Below are 17818 nucleotides of genomic sequence, written 5' to 3' on the forward strand. Positions count from 1 at the left end.
ACACGGGTTCGTGCCCCAGTCCGGGAAGATCCCACATGCCGCGGAGCAGCTGGGCCCGTGAGCCATGGCCGCTGAGCCTGCGCGTCCGGAGCCTGTGCTCTGCAACGGGAGAGGCCACAACAGTAAGAGGCCCGCGTACAGAAAAAAAAAAAAAAAAAAAAATCAGTTTATCTGAACCAGAGCACTGGTAATGTGAAGGAAAAAACTCAGCATATGTATAAGATCTCTGACAGATGATTATGGGATAGCTGAGGCTTAGAAAGAAGAAGGATTCTGAACAACCGAAATTTCCCACTTCACTATCTGGGTGGGTGATGGAGCCATAACCAGGATAGGGAACAGAAGTGAAGCAAATTGTAGGAGACAATATGGCTCAAAGTTTTCAAGAGCCAATTCTGCAGTTAGACTACTTGAATTTCATTTCCAATTCCGCCACTTAACAGCTGTGTGACCAAGTGTGACAAAAGAAAAAACAAAGCCTGAGTTTTAACAAACTTTAAAGTGAATTGGTTATTCATCCAAATGAATTTAGGTCATAACCTATGCCCAGAGGATATGGCCAGTTATACGTAAGCTGATTATGTCCAGCTCAACCCTTTAAAAATGCCACAAAGTTGAATATGGGTTCATTATTATTCAACTGCAAAGAACAGAGTAAGAGTCCTGAATGTAGATAATAAAATACATTTCCAGTCCTCCAAGGTTACAGACCTATCAACTCCTCACTTAGAAGGTACATCTTAATTGTCTGCTTACTTCATGATGTCATTCTTAAGTCAGAAGCAAAATTTTTTAAAAAATATCAAAAGATCTGATCCATTTTGCATACTACGCATAGCATTAAAGATTGGAAAAGATAGAGAAATATCATCATATATCTAACTGCCTGGATCAAATAATAAACATACTGACTGCCTAGTCTGTAAAGTGGGTGTAGCAAGGACACAAAAATGGTACAAGACAAAGCCCCCATTTCCATACGGGTACTCTAGTTTTAAAGATGATATTAATACACAGGTAACATCTCAGTAACAAGACAGGATGGTACATACCAGTTGCTAAAGAAGTTTAGTCCAATGAATGTGGAACTTGAAAGGTTAGAAAGCCTCCATTTAGACAACAGCACAAAATTTAAAATTCAGTGAGTGTGGCAAAGATAAAGATAGATGAACAAAGCCTCCCTCTCCCTAAAATATCCAAGATTCAACACCTCTAAAGTAGAAAATAAGTATTTCATAAAATCATAAACTAGGGACTTCCCTGGTGGTCCAGTGGTTAAGAGTCCACCTTCCAATGCAGGGGACGTGGGTTTGATCCCTGGTCGGGGAACTAAGATGCCACAAACTACGGGGCAACTAAGCCCGCATGCCACAACTACTGAGCCCGCCCACTCTAGAGCCCGTGTGCCACAACTAGTGAGCCCCCATGCTCTGCAGCCCGCGTGCCACAACTAGAGAGAAGCCCACGCACAAAGAGCCTGCTCACCATAATGAAGATCCCGCGTGCCTCAACTAAGACCCGACGTAGCCAAAAAAAAAAAAAAGTACCAAAAACTTACCCCTTGAAAAAAGAATAAACTACAAAATAGGGGATTTAATTTTAAACAATAAAAGAATATTACTTCTATACAGAGATCATTTATAAAAATATACTGTTGATCATTTCAATGAATTTATAAAACAGGACAGTAAACAACTCATTCTGATTTGCACAGGACCATCTAGGTTTTGAGTTCTGCTTCTTGGGAACCTCTCATTTCTGGGCACACTGAAATCTTTTACTAAGGGTAACCTTAGTAAACAATGTAATGGCTCTAACTGCATAGACAGCTTTTTGGATGTATCTCAAGGGCATTTTTCTAGTGGAATCCTGTTATAATAAAGCATAATTCTGTTAGACTTTACAATTTCTGTATGACCTAAATATTCAGAAATGAAAAATCAATTTTATAGGGACTACTCATCATTAGGCCTCAATTTCACAACCCTGGGGACTACACGTAGGGAGAAGGGAAGAGGAAGGAGCAAAAACTTTCTCAATACCCAATGCCTTTAAACTTCAGAATTGTTTACTTTTACCAAACTCTCCAAATAATCACCACTCTGGTATCCTACGGATTTGAAGACACTTCCAACTTCCTGCGTAGCCTCCAAACACTGAGTCCAACTGCTCTTCCTCACCTCATGCAGTCACCCTCACTCCAGTCTCTGCTTCTGTGCCAATACTGTATCTTGCGCACTTCCATTCCACTGACTAGCAGGGATGACCCCACACTGGACTGGCAGGCGCTACTCTGCTCGGCATCTCCGAGCAGTTATCTCCAGCACTGCGCTCTCTCTTCAGATTCTGTCTGCCTTCAGTCCCCCCAGCTCTCCTCTGTCCTAGTAGCACCTAGTGGCGATACCATCCCTAGTTTATGCCTGCATAGCACTTCACAGTTCCAAATTTTCACATTCCCATCTCAAGGAAGTAGGCTAAGTACAACCATTTCAAATTTTAATACTGTAACATTACCATTATTTTTAATTCCTACTCTATCTCCCATGGGGCTTTTCTTACCAGGATCTCTCAACCACTGTGCCTTTTCCTCTACCTTCAAATAAACTTGGTGTTAAGGTCTCAATACATACTTTTAATAGTTTGGGATAGAAGCTAGGTGATTTCTTAAGAAGTTTACTTGTCCACACTGACCTCTATGTATAAACTTCACTTAATTAATCCTCTTAATCCTCAAAACCTAGGAATTTTACCCTCCTGATAATTTACAAGTGCCACTGGGTGAAAAGGAATAACACTTTTAAACTGTGCCATTCCAGTGACTTGAAGAGCACTTGCATTACCTACCAGACAAAGGACAAATGAAGACAGGCATCCACAGGTACTTTTTATCTTCCAACTACAGTCTGGGTGTTTATTTTCATGTGAAAATGCCTATCTAGGGCTTCCCTGGTGGCACAGTGGTTGAGAGTCCGCCTGCCGATGCAGGGTACACGGGTTCATGACCCGGTCCGGGAAGATCCCACATGCCGCGGAGCGGCTGGGCCCGTGAGCCATGGCCGCTGAAATGCCTATCTAATCATAGGATCTAATAACCACAACTTTCTTCCATCTTTCTGCACTTTCAGTAAATTTCAAAGTTCCTTTTAGTGCACAATATATGTCAGTTTATGGGAAGAACACAGGAAGTATTTTTTATGAGGAAAATGTATTTATCTTCAAAATGCCAAATTTCCTAAGTCAGTATTAATATCCAACTCTTATTATTTATCCCCACCCAGTTTCGGATTTTCAACCAGAGGAGGTAAATAAATATAGGAATTTTCCCCAAGCCTTCTGGTTCTGTTTTCAATCATCTTCCAATTTTTACCTGTACTTTTCCAGCAACACAAATCTAGGCCTCTTTCCTTGACTTTTCTTTTTCAGCTGTATCTCATATCTCCCCTTTCGTAAGTTCATTCTCTTCCTAGTCTCTACCTATCTCACTTTCTTGTGTCCGATGAGTTTATAATCAATCATATTATTTTATTTTTAAGTGTTATTCCTCTCAAACAATTACATGGAAAGTCTGCTTTATAGTTAACTTGTCTCAAAATTTGCCTCTCATTAATATATGTATCTGGGCTTCCCTGGTGGTGCAGTGGTTGAGAATCTGCCTGCCAATGCAGGGGACACGGGTTCGAGCCCTGGTCTGGAAAGATCCCACATGCTGCGGAGCAACTAGGCCCGTGAGCCACAACTACTGAACCTGCGCGTCTGCAGCCTGTGCTCCACAACAAGAGAGGCCGCGATAGTGAGAGGCCCGCGCATCGCGATAAAGAGTGGCTGGCCCCCGCTCGCCACAACTAGATAAAGCCCTCGCACATAAATGAAGACCTAACACAGCCAAAAATAAATAAATAAATTAATTAATTAAAAAATATGTACATATGTATCTGCTGCCACCTCAAGCTAATAAGCAAAATAATTTTACACTGAAATGTACCATACACATCACAATTTTAATTTTTTAAGCACTAAATCTTGATCCATCTATAGATTCCCTTTTAACTGCCAATTTTAACCATTTCCAAACTATGTGACCACCTTGCTCTCAAAATTGTTCTGTGTAATCAATCTGCTCTTAAACTATCAATTACATAATTAAAACAAATTTCTTTTCCTTTCTCAAATCTACAAACATTTGTATTGTTACTGCATGCCCCTTGCTGTAACAGTCAAAAACCTTGCTGAATTTAACCTTATGCCTCCTCAAATTATCATGGCACACACCCTTATACCCGCTGCCCATTAATTCCCTGCCATTTATTTCCTAGTTTATTTCCTGCAATTTATTTATTCACTAAAAATTCACATCCAATAGCTGGTCAAACTACTTACTCAATTCTCTTCCTCATTCTCGTAAATTCTAACCAAGGTAATTCTTGATTCTGGGTACTTTAAATTCTATCTAGTTCTTTGCCTTAAAACAGCTTTCCATCACAGTAAGGCTCCAGTCACAGCACAAAACACAATCAGAGCAACTTAACTTGCTCTGATTTTCCTATCAAGGTGTTTGCCCCCAATTAATAATAGTTACAATTACCTACCCAAAGCAAAACTAACAACCCACGCTTTCAAATAAAACGTGTTTCATGTGAACTTCAAGCCAGCAAGATTTACAAGGTCTTCTTGTCCATACAGAATGCAAATTCCTTCCCAGAAAAGCAATAAATAATTAATAATAGACTTTGGACAGAGGACTGGAGGCTAAGCAAGCAGTAACTACAACATACCAAAGTAAAGGCCAGTCTGGAGATCAAATATCAAAGATACTTCTATTCTGAGCTGACAGAAGTACTGGTTTTTGCTCTTTTCCAAGTCAGAGGCTGGCAGATTTTTAAAAATTACATTTACTGCAAAGTTAATATAAAACTCTCAATATCTAGTAATGTTAGAAATTACAAGAAACCCAAGTCAGATCCTGTCAACAAGTAAGCTTTTGCTTATAGAAGATCTGCAGCCTGGCTGACAGGTGGGGTGGGGGTAGAAACAAATAATTGAAAAGAAGAAACCATCATGTGCCAGAGTCCAGTGTGAATCTGGATTTGAACTTCTGCTCCCACATTTACTAAGAGGCAGCATAACAGTGGCTGAGAGAGTAAATTCTGCAGCCAGACTGCCTGGGTTCAAATCCCAGTTCTACTGGCAAGCTCCTTTACCCCACAGTGCCTCAGGTTTTTTTTGTTTGTTGCTTTTTTTCTAATTTTATTTATTTTTTTGGCTGTGCTGGGTCTTCATTGCCGCTGTTTTATTTGAAAGCGTGGGTTGTTAGTTTTGCTTTGGGTAAGTAATTGTAACTATTATTAATTGGGGGCAAACACCTTGATAGGAAAATCAGAGCAAGTTAAGTTGCTCTGATTGTGTTTTGTGCTGTGACTGGAGCCTTACTGTGATGGAAAGCTGTTTTAAGGCAAAGAACTAGATAGAATTTAAAGTACCCAGAATCAAGAATTACCTTGGTTAGAATTTACGAGAATGAGGAAGAGAATTGAGTAAGTAGTTTGACCAGCTATTGGATGTGAATTTTTAGTGAATAAATAAATTGCAGGAAATAAACTAGGAAATAAATGGCAGGGAATTAATGGGCAGCGGGTATAAGGGTGTGTGCCATGATAATTTGAGGAGGCATAAGGTTAAATTCAGCTTCATTGCCGCGCATGGGCTTTCTCTAGTTGGGCGAGCAGGGGGTTACTCTTCGTTGCAGACCACGGGCTCTAGGCGCATGGGCTTCTGTAGTTGCAGCACACAGGCTCAGTAGTTGTGGCGCACGGGCTACTAAAAATTTGTTTTAATTATGTAATTGATAGTTGCATGCTCCGGGGCATGTGGGATCTTCCCGGACCAGGGCTCGAACCCGTGTCCCCTGCATCAGCAGGCGGATTCTTAAGCACTGTGCCACCAGGGAAGTCCCAGTGCCTCAGTTTTTATATCTATAAAATGACAAAGACGGGCTTCCCAGGTGGCACAGTGGTTGAGATTCCGCCTGCCAATGCAGGGGACACGGGTTCATGCCCGGGTCCAAGAAGATCCCACATGCTGCGGAGTGGCTGGGCCTGTGAGCCATGGCCACTGAGCCTGCGCGTCCAGAGCCTGTGCTCCACAATGGGAGAGGCCACAACAGTGAGAGGCCCGCGTACCGCAAAAAAATAAAAATAAATAAATAAATAAATTGACATGACCTTGGACAAGTAACTTAACCTCTCTCAGCAGCAGATGTCTTAGAAGAAATTAGTATCATATAAGCAGTTTGTGAATTATAAAGTGCTGTATAAATGCTAAATTATTAAGAATATAACATGAAAAAACAATATTAAATATGAGAATGAAAAATAAAGCATTTATAGAAAAACACAGTCTTACTATATTGCAATTTTATCAGCTAATTTTTCTGAATACGGAGGTTACTTAGAAACCTAAAACTTCAACCTTCTGAGACACTCATGCCATCTACCTTATTTTAAATAATTTCTGATGGAGATTCTTATAAAAATATACTACATAACCCTGTCCTAGTATAAGTCTCTGAAAATGAAGTATACCCTCCTACTTTCCAAAGTGACCGAGTACCTACACAACTTTCACCTCCTAAGATATACTCCCTCCCCACATTTATACCCTCTTCTTTTTGGCCACCAAACAGACTTTGGGTTTGTGTATTATTAAAAAACAACAAGAAGACAAAATGAGAAATTAAAAAAGAGAAAGAAAGAAAGAAAGAAAAGAAAGAAAGCAAGAAAGCAAGAAAGAAAGAAAAGCCAACCTTTTTTCACCTCCTACTCACTCCTCCACCGGTGTAATTTAGTTGCCCCCTCACCTCTCTACTGAAATTATCTGCCCTCCTCTTCCATGACCAAACAGTGGCCACCTCATACCCATTCTCTCCTGGACCTCTCTGCACCACCAGACAAGGATTCACTCAATAAACAGACTGGGTCTCCATGCACTCCCTATGAAATCCTGACTCAAGCCTCTAATCTTCCCAGTAAAAGAGAATCAATGTACCATGGGGCAAAAAAGAGCTGACCAATAAACAAAGTAGATAACAGGCACTTCTTTTAACACTTTTTCTGATTTAAGTCATTCAGCATATATATCTACTAGGCATGTTTTCAGGTAGTGTGTTAAACACTAGGAATACAAAAATGATCTAAGATATGCTCTTTGCCCTCAGTGAGTCTATAATTTAGCAGTGGAAACAGACAAGGAAATCAGCAGCTTCAAGCTCACTGACAGGGCCATGCAGAGAATACTGCCGTAGTACAGAAAAGAAGCATCTAAATCAGATTTTGTGGGACAGGTGAAGAGGTGTCAGGAAAGGCTTCTGAGAGATGGTAACAGTTGACATGAGTTGTGGAGGACTCCTGCATAGCGCTGTAAACATGAGAGGAAAGAAGTGCGATTGAGATCTTCTGTGCTCAGAGAAGTGAGACCACCAATATGGGCAGCAAAAACACAAGTAGTTCTTGCTCAGGGAAGCATGTGGAGAGCGAGCTGCAAGAGATGAAAGCTTAAAGCAGAAGGAAGCTGCACCATGAGGAGCACTAAGAAAGCCACAGAGAGACAATGCATGTTCAGCAGGGAAGGAACACACTTACATTTCGGAAAAACTGCTGTAACAGTGTCCTGAGGGTAGCCTGAAAGTGGTCTAGGCTGGAAATGGCCTGAGATAGAGGAAGAAGCAGAGATATTAAGGACCAGAACCTATAACTGGTGGACTAGTCAGATGCAGGGATAAAAGCAAGGGAGAGTACTTCTCAACATCCCCAACACAACCCTCTTCTCCAAGCTTCATAAATGCTCATCTAAACTACAGGCACATGGTCTCCCTGCTCCCACACCACATCCATCCTCTGGTCAGAGTGGGCTTTCCAAAACAGTACGCGTCACAAAAACTGTTTCACACCCAATGTTCTCTCCTTTTAACTACAATAAATCCAAACTCGTACATGGCCCCACGTGACCTGCTGCCCCTACATTTCCTACCTCTCTCCTCCCCTCTTTTCTCTCTCACTGGCATTCCTGCCATCCCTAACCTGAATACCTTGTGCTGCTGAGAGACCTCTGTTTTCACTCTCCATCTGACAGTCCCTTGGCTACCTTCTCAGCCTTAGGGCTCCACTCAAGTATGACCCGTTCAGAAAGAATCTCTAGTCAGCCCAGGCACAGCCAAAGCCTCACTCCTTCAACTCTACCACCTCACCCTATTTTATCATTCTCAATGATTTACGTTCAGTTATCTTAACCTCTTACTTCTGTCTCCAACCCCATGCCGACCTCCAAGGGCAGCGACTCCATCTTATTTATTCCCAGAACCCAGGCTAAAAGCCTGGCCGAGGGAAGGCCCCCCAAAAGTATTACTGACTGACTGAAACAGACCTCAGAAAATAGATACTGGAGGTAAAGGTAAGCAGAGTTCAAAAGTGAACTGCAAGAGTGAACTGAAGCCACTTGCTGCGACAGGTGGTCCTTCATCCAGGAAAGGCCTACTGCATACAATTAGCAGGGAAGAGCAGTACTGAAAGGCTGAACGGTAGATGAAGACCACGCACAGGGTTGAAGAAAACTTCAAAAAAGAATTTCAAGGAAAAGAAGAGTGGCTAGGCCCACCAAGCACCCCAGTAAGATCAGTAAAAAGAGAAGACTGTTTACTGGACTGTACGGATGTTACCAGGCCTTTAGCAAGAGCAATTTTAATGGAGTGGTAGGGGCCCAGAGGCCAGAGGCTTCAGAAGTAAATGAACAGCCAGAAACCTCTGTTCAGACGTATGATTGTATAGGAAAAGAGATACAGCCTTAAAGGGAGGCGTACATAGGTTTGTTTTTGAAGACAGAAGAGACTTGAGCATGCTTTCAGGCAGCAAGCAGCTGACGTCACAGAAAAGACAATGATTACTACAACAAGATCTCTGAGAAGTCAGGATTGGTTGAGATTTAATGCAGAGGTACAGACATAGTTCTTACACTGAGACTAGAAAGAGAAAAGAATGAGTGAAAGTCCAGATATCTCTGAAATCGTCTGGGAAGAAAGGTAAGGAGGCTTTACCTGCCAATTCCTTTGGTGAAGGAGGCATTGGGAATACAATGGTCAATAAACATAGACCAAATTCCCTGTTTTAACAGGGATGTGGTAGGTAAGGAATTCAAGGCAGACAGAGCAGAGACTTGGGCCCAGGTCAATAGTAGCAGCACCAATCCCCACAGATGTGCGATTTTTTTTTCCAACTCATCTTTATAGCTCCCGTTTAGAAGCAAAGATATATTAGAGTTGTTTAGAACATAGGATCCAGAAGAGAAAAAGGCATACTCTAGCTACTATCAAACTACTTCCGGTTATTCAGATGCATTACGTACACACACACTCTCTGCCACCTTCGTTCATTAAAATTCAGCTAGAGAAAATAAAATAACTGGTATTCTCCAAAAAATCTCTTTACCCAAAGCTCACTAATGACACATATTTCTAATCCACTACCAGTTTTCCTCAACCTGGCTGCATGTCAGAATTACCTGGGGACTCCACCAGGGGCCCCAAGTGATTCTCACATACACATCTAGGCACCCATGACTTCCTACATGTTATTCCCACTGCTCATCTACCTAATTTCTGATCATCCCTAAAGATTCAGCTCAAGCAAACATAGCACTATAACCATGTTATTTCTTTATCTCCCCCATTACACCAGAAATTTCTTTATTACTACTTATCTTTATAATTCCAGCCCCTAGCCCACTGCTCAGCCCTTACTATATACTTAAAAAAATGTATTAAATGAAGATTCACTATCAATAAAACATTTAACCTGTAGAAATGGTTGGAGTAGTTATGTTAAAAAAAATGTACCTATATAGAACAGAACTAAAACTTTAAAATATTATAAAGAAAATCCTATACAGGTGGGATAAACCACCTATACCCTCTCCCATCTTTGCTCTGATAATTCTGAGCACCAAGTCCATGTCCACCTTACCAATGTGATTTTATCTCCACAGCCCACAATAAAGGCTCAATACAAAAATGTCCAATACAAAAGTAAAGGATAAGTGTTACCTAAAATGTTCATTTGACTTATTAAATACTCAAATGTCTAACAGTATATATACAAGAGAAAAGCTCATTAAACTTGGACACTTTCTGTCCCTAACTAAATATTCAAAATAATTCAGAAGTCCTAAATTAATCCCCAAATGATACATCAATTGGACTCTCAAAGTCTGGGGGAAAGACGGCTACTTAGAACACGGTACAGATTTTCCCAACAGGAATGTTATAAATGGTGGTGAGATACCAAGACCAAGGCACAAAAGCCTACCAAACCCATTAAGAGCCAAAACACTGGTACTGTCCACAGAGGTGTTTCAGACCTTCCACAAATACATATTTGTGTGCATATGCAAAAATGAAAGCAAAATTCCAAAATAAATAGTTGACACTGAGAAAAAGTACCAAAAGCACTTTGTATTGTGCCTAATACATGGTAAATATGAGTATTTGCCATAAGTTATAGCTATTTTTTCCCAGAATCCCTGATTTCAAACTTCTGTGTTCATCAAAATAGCTTTATTTTTCTCACTGCATTCTAGACTATAAATTCCAAGCATGCAGGACAAATCCTGGCCATTGGCCACTGTATCCACCATGTCTGCCCCAAAGCCTGGCACACAGGAGTGTTTAATACTATTTAGATGATTATATTTGGATACTTGTTGTCAACGATTTGAATCTTAAAAACAGCAAAGTAAACACAGGCTTAAAACCAAATAGCCTCATTTAGTTTTTAGGGGCTCTTTTAAATGAACTACGGTACTTCTCAAATTGATTTTTTTTTTTCTTTTAAAACTACCATCAAGATGAAGGAAAAAAGTGTAAAAATTCAGGTAGAAAATATTCCAAGAGTCACCAGCTTGGAAAACACTGCTCTAGATAATAGTCTCACTAAATGGCTGAATGAGACAGGGCATCTAAACTTCTCTGGGCCTTGGTAATCCTATTGATTAAGAAATGGAGGACAGAACATATTGATATTTTCTAGCTTAGAACTGCTTGACTATAAACACTGCATATTTCATGAAAACGTGAGAGTAACAACCATCCACAACCATCCACAATTTTTGCATCAACCTAACTCACAACTGTTTCCAGTTTTGTACCATTATTTTCCTCCAATACAGATTTTTTTTTTTACAAAGTTGAAATCCTAGTGTACAAATCATTTTATTTTCTAACTCCCACCTCCCATTTACAGTAAGAACTGCTGAATACAAATTTGATTGAGCCCTTGGCCAACATCAGAGAACAATTTAATTTACGCTTGTAGTTTTTACAACATACCTTTGGCAACAATTTTCTAGAAGGCCACAAGATGGTGATGTTGCTCCATAAAATTCACCTTTTAAAAATATAATCGAATAACTTATACCAACTTTCCAAAAAATGAAATTAATAGTTTTCCTCCACTTCAAGTAAAGGATATAAAAAAATGCTTGTACTCTACTTAATAGAAAACATTAATGAGGAAGAAAATATATTCATCAAATTTAACAGCAACTGTTCTAATTTTCAAGCTAAACAGTTATGGTCCTTAAAAACAAAACAAAAACATAGGACTCTGGCACTATCACTGTGTCTTTTATCACAGGAATCTTTCCTTCCCTCTCTGCTCCATCCCCTTCCTTCCTCAGGTCGTAAAAAAAAAAAAAAATTACATTTTCACTTATTCATTGACTAACTTTTTCATAATTATTCTTAATTTAGAGAGATAATTCCTATTTCCCTGTTTTAAAAGAATTGATACTAAAATGTATTTCCATCAACAAAAGTAAACTATACCAAAATGAGAATGAAATCATTTCTTTTCTAATTTGCTATAATTTCTCAATTTCTTATAATATACAATATGTTTATAATGGCAAATTACCAAAGATTTTCACGCAGAAAATGTTTGCAGTTGGTCATTTTCCCCATACCTTAGCAACTATCAGTAGAAGGCAGGTTTCCCATTCCTGTGGTGTTTATATAATGTCAATCAAAAAGAAAAATCAAATAACAGCATCTTAAAACTTGAGTTCCAGACCTACAGAATCAACTTAAGTTAACATGTAAAAAGAGCTGCGCAAATACTCCCTAAGCAGAAGAATAAGATGACAGAGCGTAACTATCTGGGACTGGCAGCACTTACGTGTGGTGCCTAAGTGACACAGAAACATGGCCAATCTTAAACCTGGAATCTGAATTAGGTCTCTGACTCCAAAAATAGTAAAAATCACAGTGACCATTTATTAGGTTCCTATTATTTGCCAAAAAAAAACCTATCTCTAATGTTATCAATCACCCTTCAGAGTCATTATTTCTACTAACAGGTAAGAAAAATGAGGTTTCAGGAATGTAAGTAAATTGCCCAAGGTCACAAAACTGGTGAAAGTCAGGATTTTGAACCCAGATCTCCTGGGCTCAAAGCCAATGCTCTTTTCACTACATTTGCGCTACAAACACAGGATATAAAAAAGAAATGCTGAGCTAAACCCAAACCTTAAAATAAGCAGTTTGCTGTACCAATCTGGTGTTCCTATTCTTTTATCACTTAAGCAACTTCAGAGTAGGGTGGTTTTGTGGGGCTTGTAAGCTAGGTCATTGAAAACGTTTTTCCTGAAGGTTGAGAAAGTAATCTAAAACAGCGAATGTGTAAAAGCATAAACACACTAACAGTGAAGAAGGTAGGCTGCTCAGGCTGTGTTTAATAAATCATTTCCATGTATTCTGGGAAAAACATCCAGGGCAACATAACATTCTCACTCCGCAAAGATCAAATTTCATGTAATTACATCATGTAACATCTCATATTTCAAAATGACACAAACATTTCCATAAATAATCTGTCATTTGTTTCAAAGGGTAGTATTTAATCATATAATACGTGCTTACCAGACTTTTTTCCTTCAAATCCAAAAATTTTAAAGGTTTGGTATTCTTCAAATACATAGTATTTGCTACATCTCATGAAGCAGCAGAAAGCACAGTCATGAATTAGAGCTGAAGATGAGGCTGAGAGCTGATTACGAGACTCACTGAGGGACACAAAGCTTATTAATGTCAGGCCAAACCTGGGTCTGCTGACAAGGCCAGCACTCTTTTCTACACTGCACTGGTCACTAGGATAGCATGACCCAAAGTTACATTCGCCTCAAAACATGATCTGACTGTTTCTAAATATATTAAGGCTTCTAATTTTCCAGCATTTAAGTAGCCATGGAGATTTGCTGACTCTTCAATTTCAAAGTGCCAATCCCTAGTGTGAGAAGAGCATGTTGGGTAATGTGAGAGAGTTGAACAAACCTAGGTCCAAACTTCAATTTTACTATTCAGGTGTATTTAACCTCTCTGAGTCTGTTTTCTTACTGTGCAATGAAAATACCAACTCCGTTTTGTGAAGGGGAAAAGAAGTGTTAACATTAACTCTAGGAAATCAGAACTGTTTCTAGAATGGCATATAGAAAGTGCCCAATAACTGATAACTTCCTAACACCCTCCCATCACCGCCACCACCCCAGTCACACTCTCAATTACTCTGAGAAGCTCCAACATTTTTCTACCATACTTCCACAACAATACAGAGGACAGCAGGTTAAGAAGCACTTCCATCACATGCGCATGCTGCAAAGTGATACAAAGCAAACTTCCACATCCACAGTAAGAATCAGATGAAAATCACATTTAGGATTAAGGACCTAAATGTAAGGCCAGACACTATAAAACTCTTAGAAGAAAACATAGGCAGAACACTCTATGACATAAATCACAGCAAGATCCTTTTTGACCCACCTCCTAGAGAAATGGAAATAAAAACATAAATAAACAAATGGGACCTAATGAAACTTAAAAGCTTTTGCACAGCAAAGGAAACCATAAACAAGATGAAAAGACAACCCTCAGAATGGGAGAAAATATTTGCAAATGAAACAACTGACAAAGGATTAATCTCCAAAATTTACAAGCAGCTCATGCAGCTCAGTATCAAAAAAACAACCCAATCCAAAAATGAGCAGAAGACCTAAATAGACATTTCTCCAGAGACGATATACAGACTGCCAACAAACACATGAAAGGATGCTCAACATCACTAGTCATTAGAGAAATGCAAATCAAAACTACAATGATGTATCACCTCACACCAGTCAGAATGGCCATCATCAAAAAATCTACAAATAATAAATGCTGGAGAGGGTGTGGAGAAAAGGGAACCCTCCTGCACTGTTGCTGGGAATGTAAATTGATCCGGCCACTATGGAGAACAGTATGGAGGTTCCTTAAAAAACTACAAATAGAACTACCATATGACCCAGCAATCCCACTCCTGGGCATATACCCTGAGAAAACCATAATTCAAAAAGAGTCATGTACCACAATGTTCACTGCAGCACTATTTACAATGGCCAGAACATGGAAGCAACCTAAGTGTCCATCGACACATGAATGGATAAAGAAGATGTGGCACATATATACAATGGAATATTACTCAGCCATAAAAAGAAACAAAATTGAGTTATCTGTAGTGAGGTGGATGGACCTAGAGACTGTCATACAGAGTGAAGTAAGTCAGAAAGAGAAAAATAAGTACCATATGCTAACACATATATATGGAATCTAAAAAAAAAAAAAAAAGGTTCTGAAGAACCTAGGGGCAGGACAGGAATAAAGACACAGACGTAGAGAATGGACTTGAGGACGTGGGGAGGGGGAAGCGTAAGCTGGGACAAAGTGAGAGAGTGGCATGGACATATATACACTACCAAACGTAAAACAGATAGCTAGTGGGAAGCAGCTGGATGGCACGGGGAGATCTGCTCAGTGCTTCGTGACCACCTAGAGGGGTGCGATAGGGAGGGTGAGAGGGAGGGAGACGCAAGAGGGAAGAGAGATGGGGATATATGTATATGTATAGCTGATTCACTTTGTTATAAAGCAGAAACTAACACACCATTGTAAAGCAATTATACTCCAATAAAGATGTTAAAAAAATTACATTTTAACACTTGAGAGGAGTATAGTACTGCTAAATTCTTTGTTGTAAATACACAATTTCAAGATATTTTAAAGCTACTCCAGTAACAGAACACAATATTAATTTACTATTTACAAATACTCTTCCTAAGCATTTTAAAGCAGGCTGCTAAGTATGAACTTTCAGATATCCCCATTCTTAGAGGAAAATATTAGAATCCAAAATACACAGAAACTTTCCAAAATGAGATAATCAGTTAAACAGCTAAGACTTTATTCCTAGAATAATGTAATTCTTCTCAAGTTTAAAACACAGGGACACATCCACAAATCCAAAACTCCAAAAACTATACAAACTTAAAGCTCCTTCTTAACTCATACAGTGACAAAAACTGAACTGACCTGAACTCATTTGGCAGCAGCATCTGAACAGATGTGTGACTATTTATTGTCTTATTTATCCATAATTAAACAATTGCCAAGGAAAGTACAGAGTGCTGCCCTAAGACTTCATTGGGGTTTTATGTAACACAAAATGTGGAGTGTACTACGTTTCTAAAATTTTAAAAAAGAATTATTTCTGTAACACATCTGACACCAAAACCAAGGTCTTATAAACCCACCCTAGTGACAATTTACTCAATACTAAGTGTTAGGTTTAAGCCATGCAATAAATCTATGAATAGGTACTATTATTACCATTTTACATGTGAATATCCACTTTACATATGATAAAACTAGGGCTTAATCTAAGGTTACCTTTACCAAGATCACTTAGCCAATAAGTAAGTGTCAGAAATCAAGTCTAGGCTTGTCTTACTTGAAGGCCTAAACTCTTAAACAGCTAATAGTTCACAGGAAAATTAAATCACAAAGAAAGTTTTAAAACAAATTATAATTACCAAACGTTTTAATGTAGAACAATGAAATTCCTGAGTATGATGTATACTTTCCATTCTGGGTATTCATACCTAAACATCAACACCATATTTCACAGCTCGAAGGACAAAAAGAGATGAGTTTATTGTTGCTTTTCTTTCCAAAGAACTGGCCACAGTCAGGGAAAACAAACAAAAACAACAGGCTCCTCAAACAAATGCCAACTAATCCTTTCTACTCAAATTTAGAAAGAATCATGGGTTTAGCATGGTTTTTTTTTTACCACAAAATGTACTAACACAATAAAAAATAAGGTTGATACAAACATAGGTTAAGTTTTTCCAAGTACAGCCCCAATTTAAAGATCTGCCGTTCCAATGACAGATATGATCACAGCACTGAGAAGGGTTAAAGTGACGTAGATGCAGGCTGTCACTACCACTGCCCTAAGCAAAAGTTAAGAGAAAATAAGCTTCAAGGTTTTTTCTTTTTTCTTTTGCATTGATCGACCTAAAATTTAAAACTTCTCTTATGACTTTCTTCTCAAATCAATATCCTTATTCTAAGCAATGGCTTTTCCCCACAAGAGACAGATCATGGTCCCCATCCAACCAAATTAGACACACTTCAATCAAAATCTTAATTTCTGAGTAGCTTATCTTAACTAAGTGAAAAGCATAAGATTATCGGATAAATAATCCAATATCTAATTTAACTGTTTCAGCTAAAGCATTTTTTAAAAAGAAACATCTTCACTCATAAAAATGTATTTTGTAGAAGTATAGGGTAATTTTTTGAACAAGGAGTCCTGATGGGTGCCTCTTGCAGGATTACTTCTCTTGCCTACTTCTTACTGTAATTACCAACTATCAGGTTTCTATAGTTTGGATCAAGTCCTTGGCAATTATCTTAAGCCTCTTTAAATATCTGAAAGGTTCAGATGTTAAGTTCCCTTTGTATTTACATTATACATGTGTATTTACTGAACAGTATAGCTTAAAAAATGGTCTCAGAGAACACCAGAACCCCAAATTACCAATTCAGTTTATACCAGCAGTTCTCAAACTAATGTGTATAAAATCATCTGAGATATTTACTAAAAATGAAGACTCCTGAACTCCACTATCAAGGACCATACCATAGATCTTGAAGAGTACTCAAGAATCTACACATTTAACCAATATCCCAGATGACCAAGATGCAGGGACTGCACTTTGACAAATACTTATCTACCCTGTATTTCATCCAATGACGGTGTTAACAATTTCTTGTTCCCAGACTGTACAGCCAAACCATCACCAGCTGATAACTGCAGCCATGTTGAGTCAGTATCTTTCTCAGAGTCATTCTTAACCTTTCGGCAACCTATTTTTTAAGCTAAGAGGTGAGATTTGATATGTAGCTCTGATCATGCCAAACTAAACTACAACTGTCCTTGAGAAATGAGTGGCTCACAGAAAACTGGACTACTTGTTTGAATTTTCAACTTGTTAATAATAATGAACTAAGAGCAATAAAAATGATTTAAGGGCTGCTCGTGTCCAAGGGATCCCATTTTCTGCTTTAAAACATTCTTTCAATGAATACTTACAAAAATCCAGTACAGAAGATATTCTTTATCTTTTACAGAAGAAACTGAGGCAACACTGCTATTAAGCACCACTGACAGAAGTCAGCTGTGCCTGACTTTAAAGCTACAGCTCTTGACCCACATGCGGGAACGCCTTTAATTCTTAAACTTTAAGAGCAGAACGATGTAGTTTATTTACTTCTAAGATAAAGTATGCCCTAATTTATACACAGCAAGTTCATTTGAGTAATTTTCCTCCCCACGCTAACTGAACACAAAGAGCAGTTCATCTTGGCAAGTTGGAGCTAAGGTTTAACAGGAATATCCTAGGTCAA

The sequence above is a fragment of the Neophocaena asiaeorientalis genome, unplaced genomic scaffold (genome assembly GCF_003031525.2).
Source record: "Neophocaena asiaeorientalis asiaeorientalis breed wild unplaced genomic scaffold, Neophocaena_asiaeorientalis_V1.1 scaffold371, whole genome shotgun sequence".
Lineage (NCBI taxonomy): Eukaryota > Metazoa > Chordata > Mammalia > Artiodactyla > Phocoenidae > Neophocaena > Neophocaena asiaeorientalis.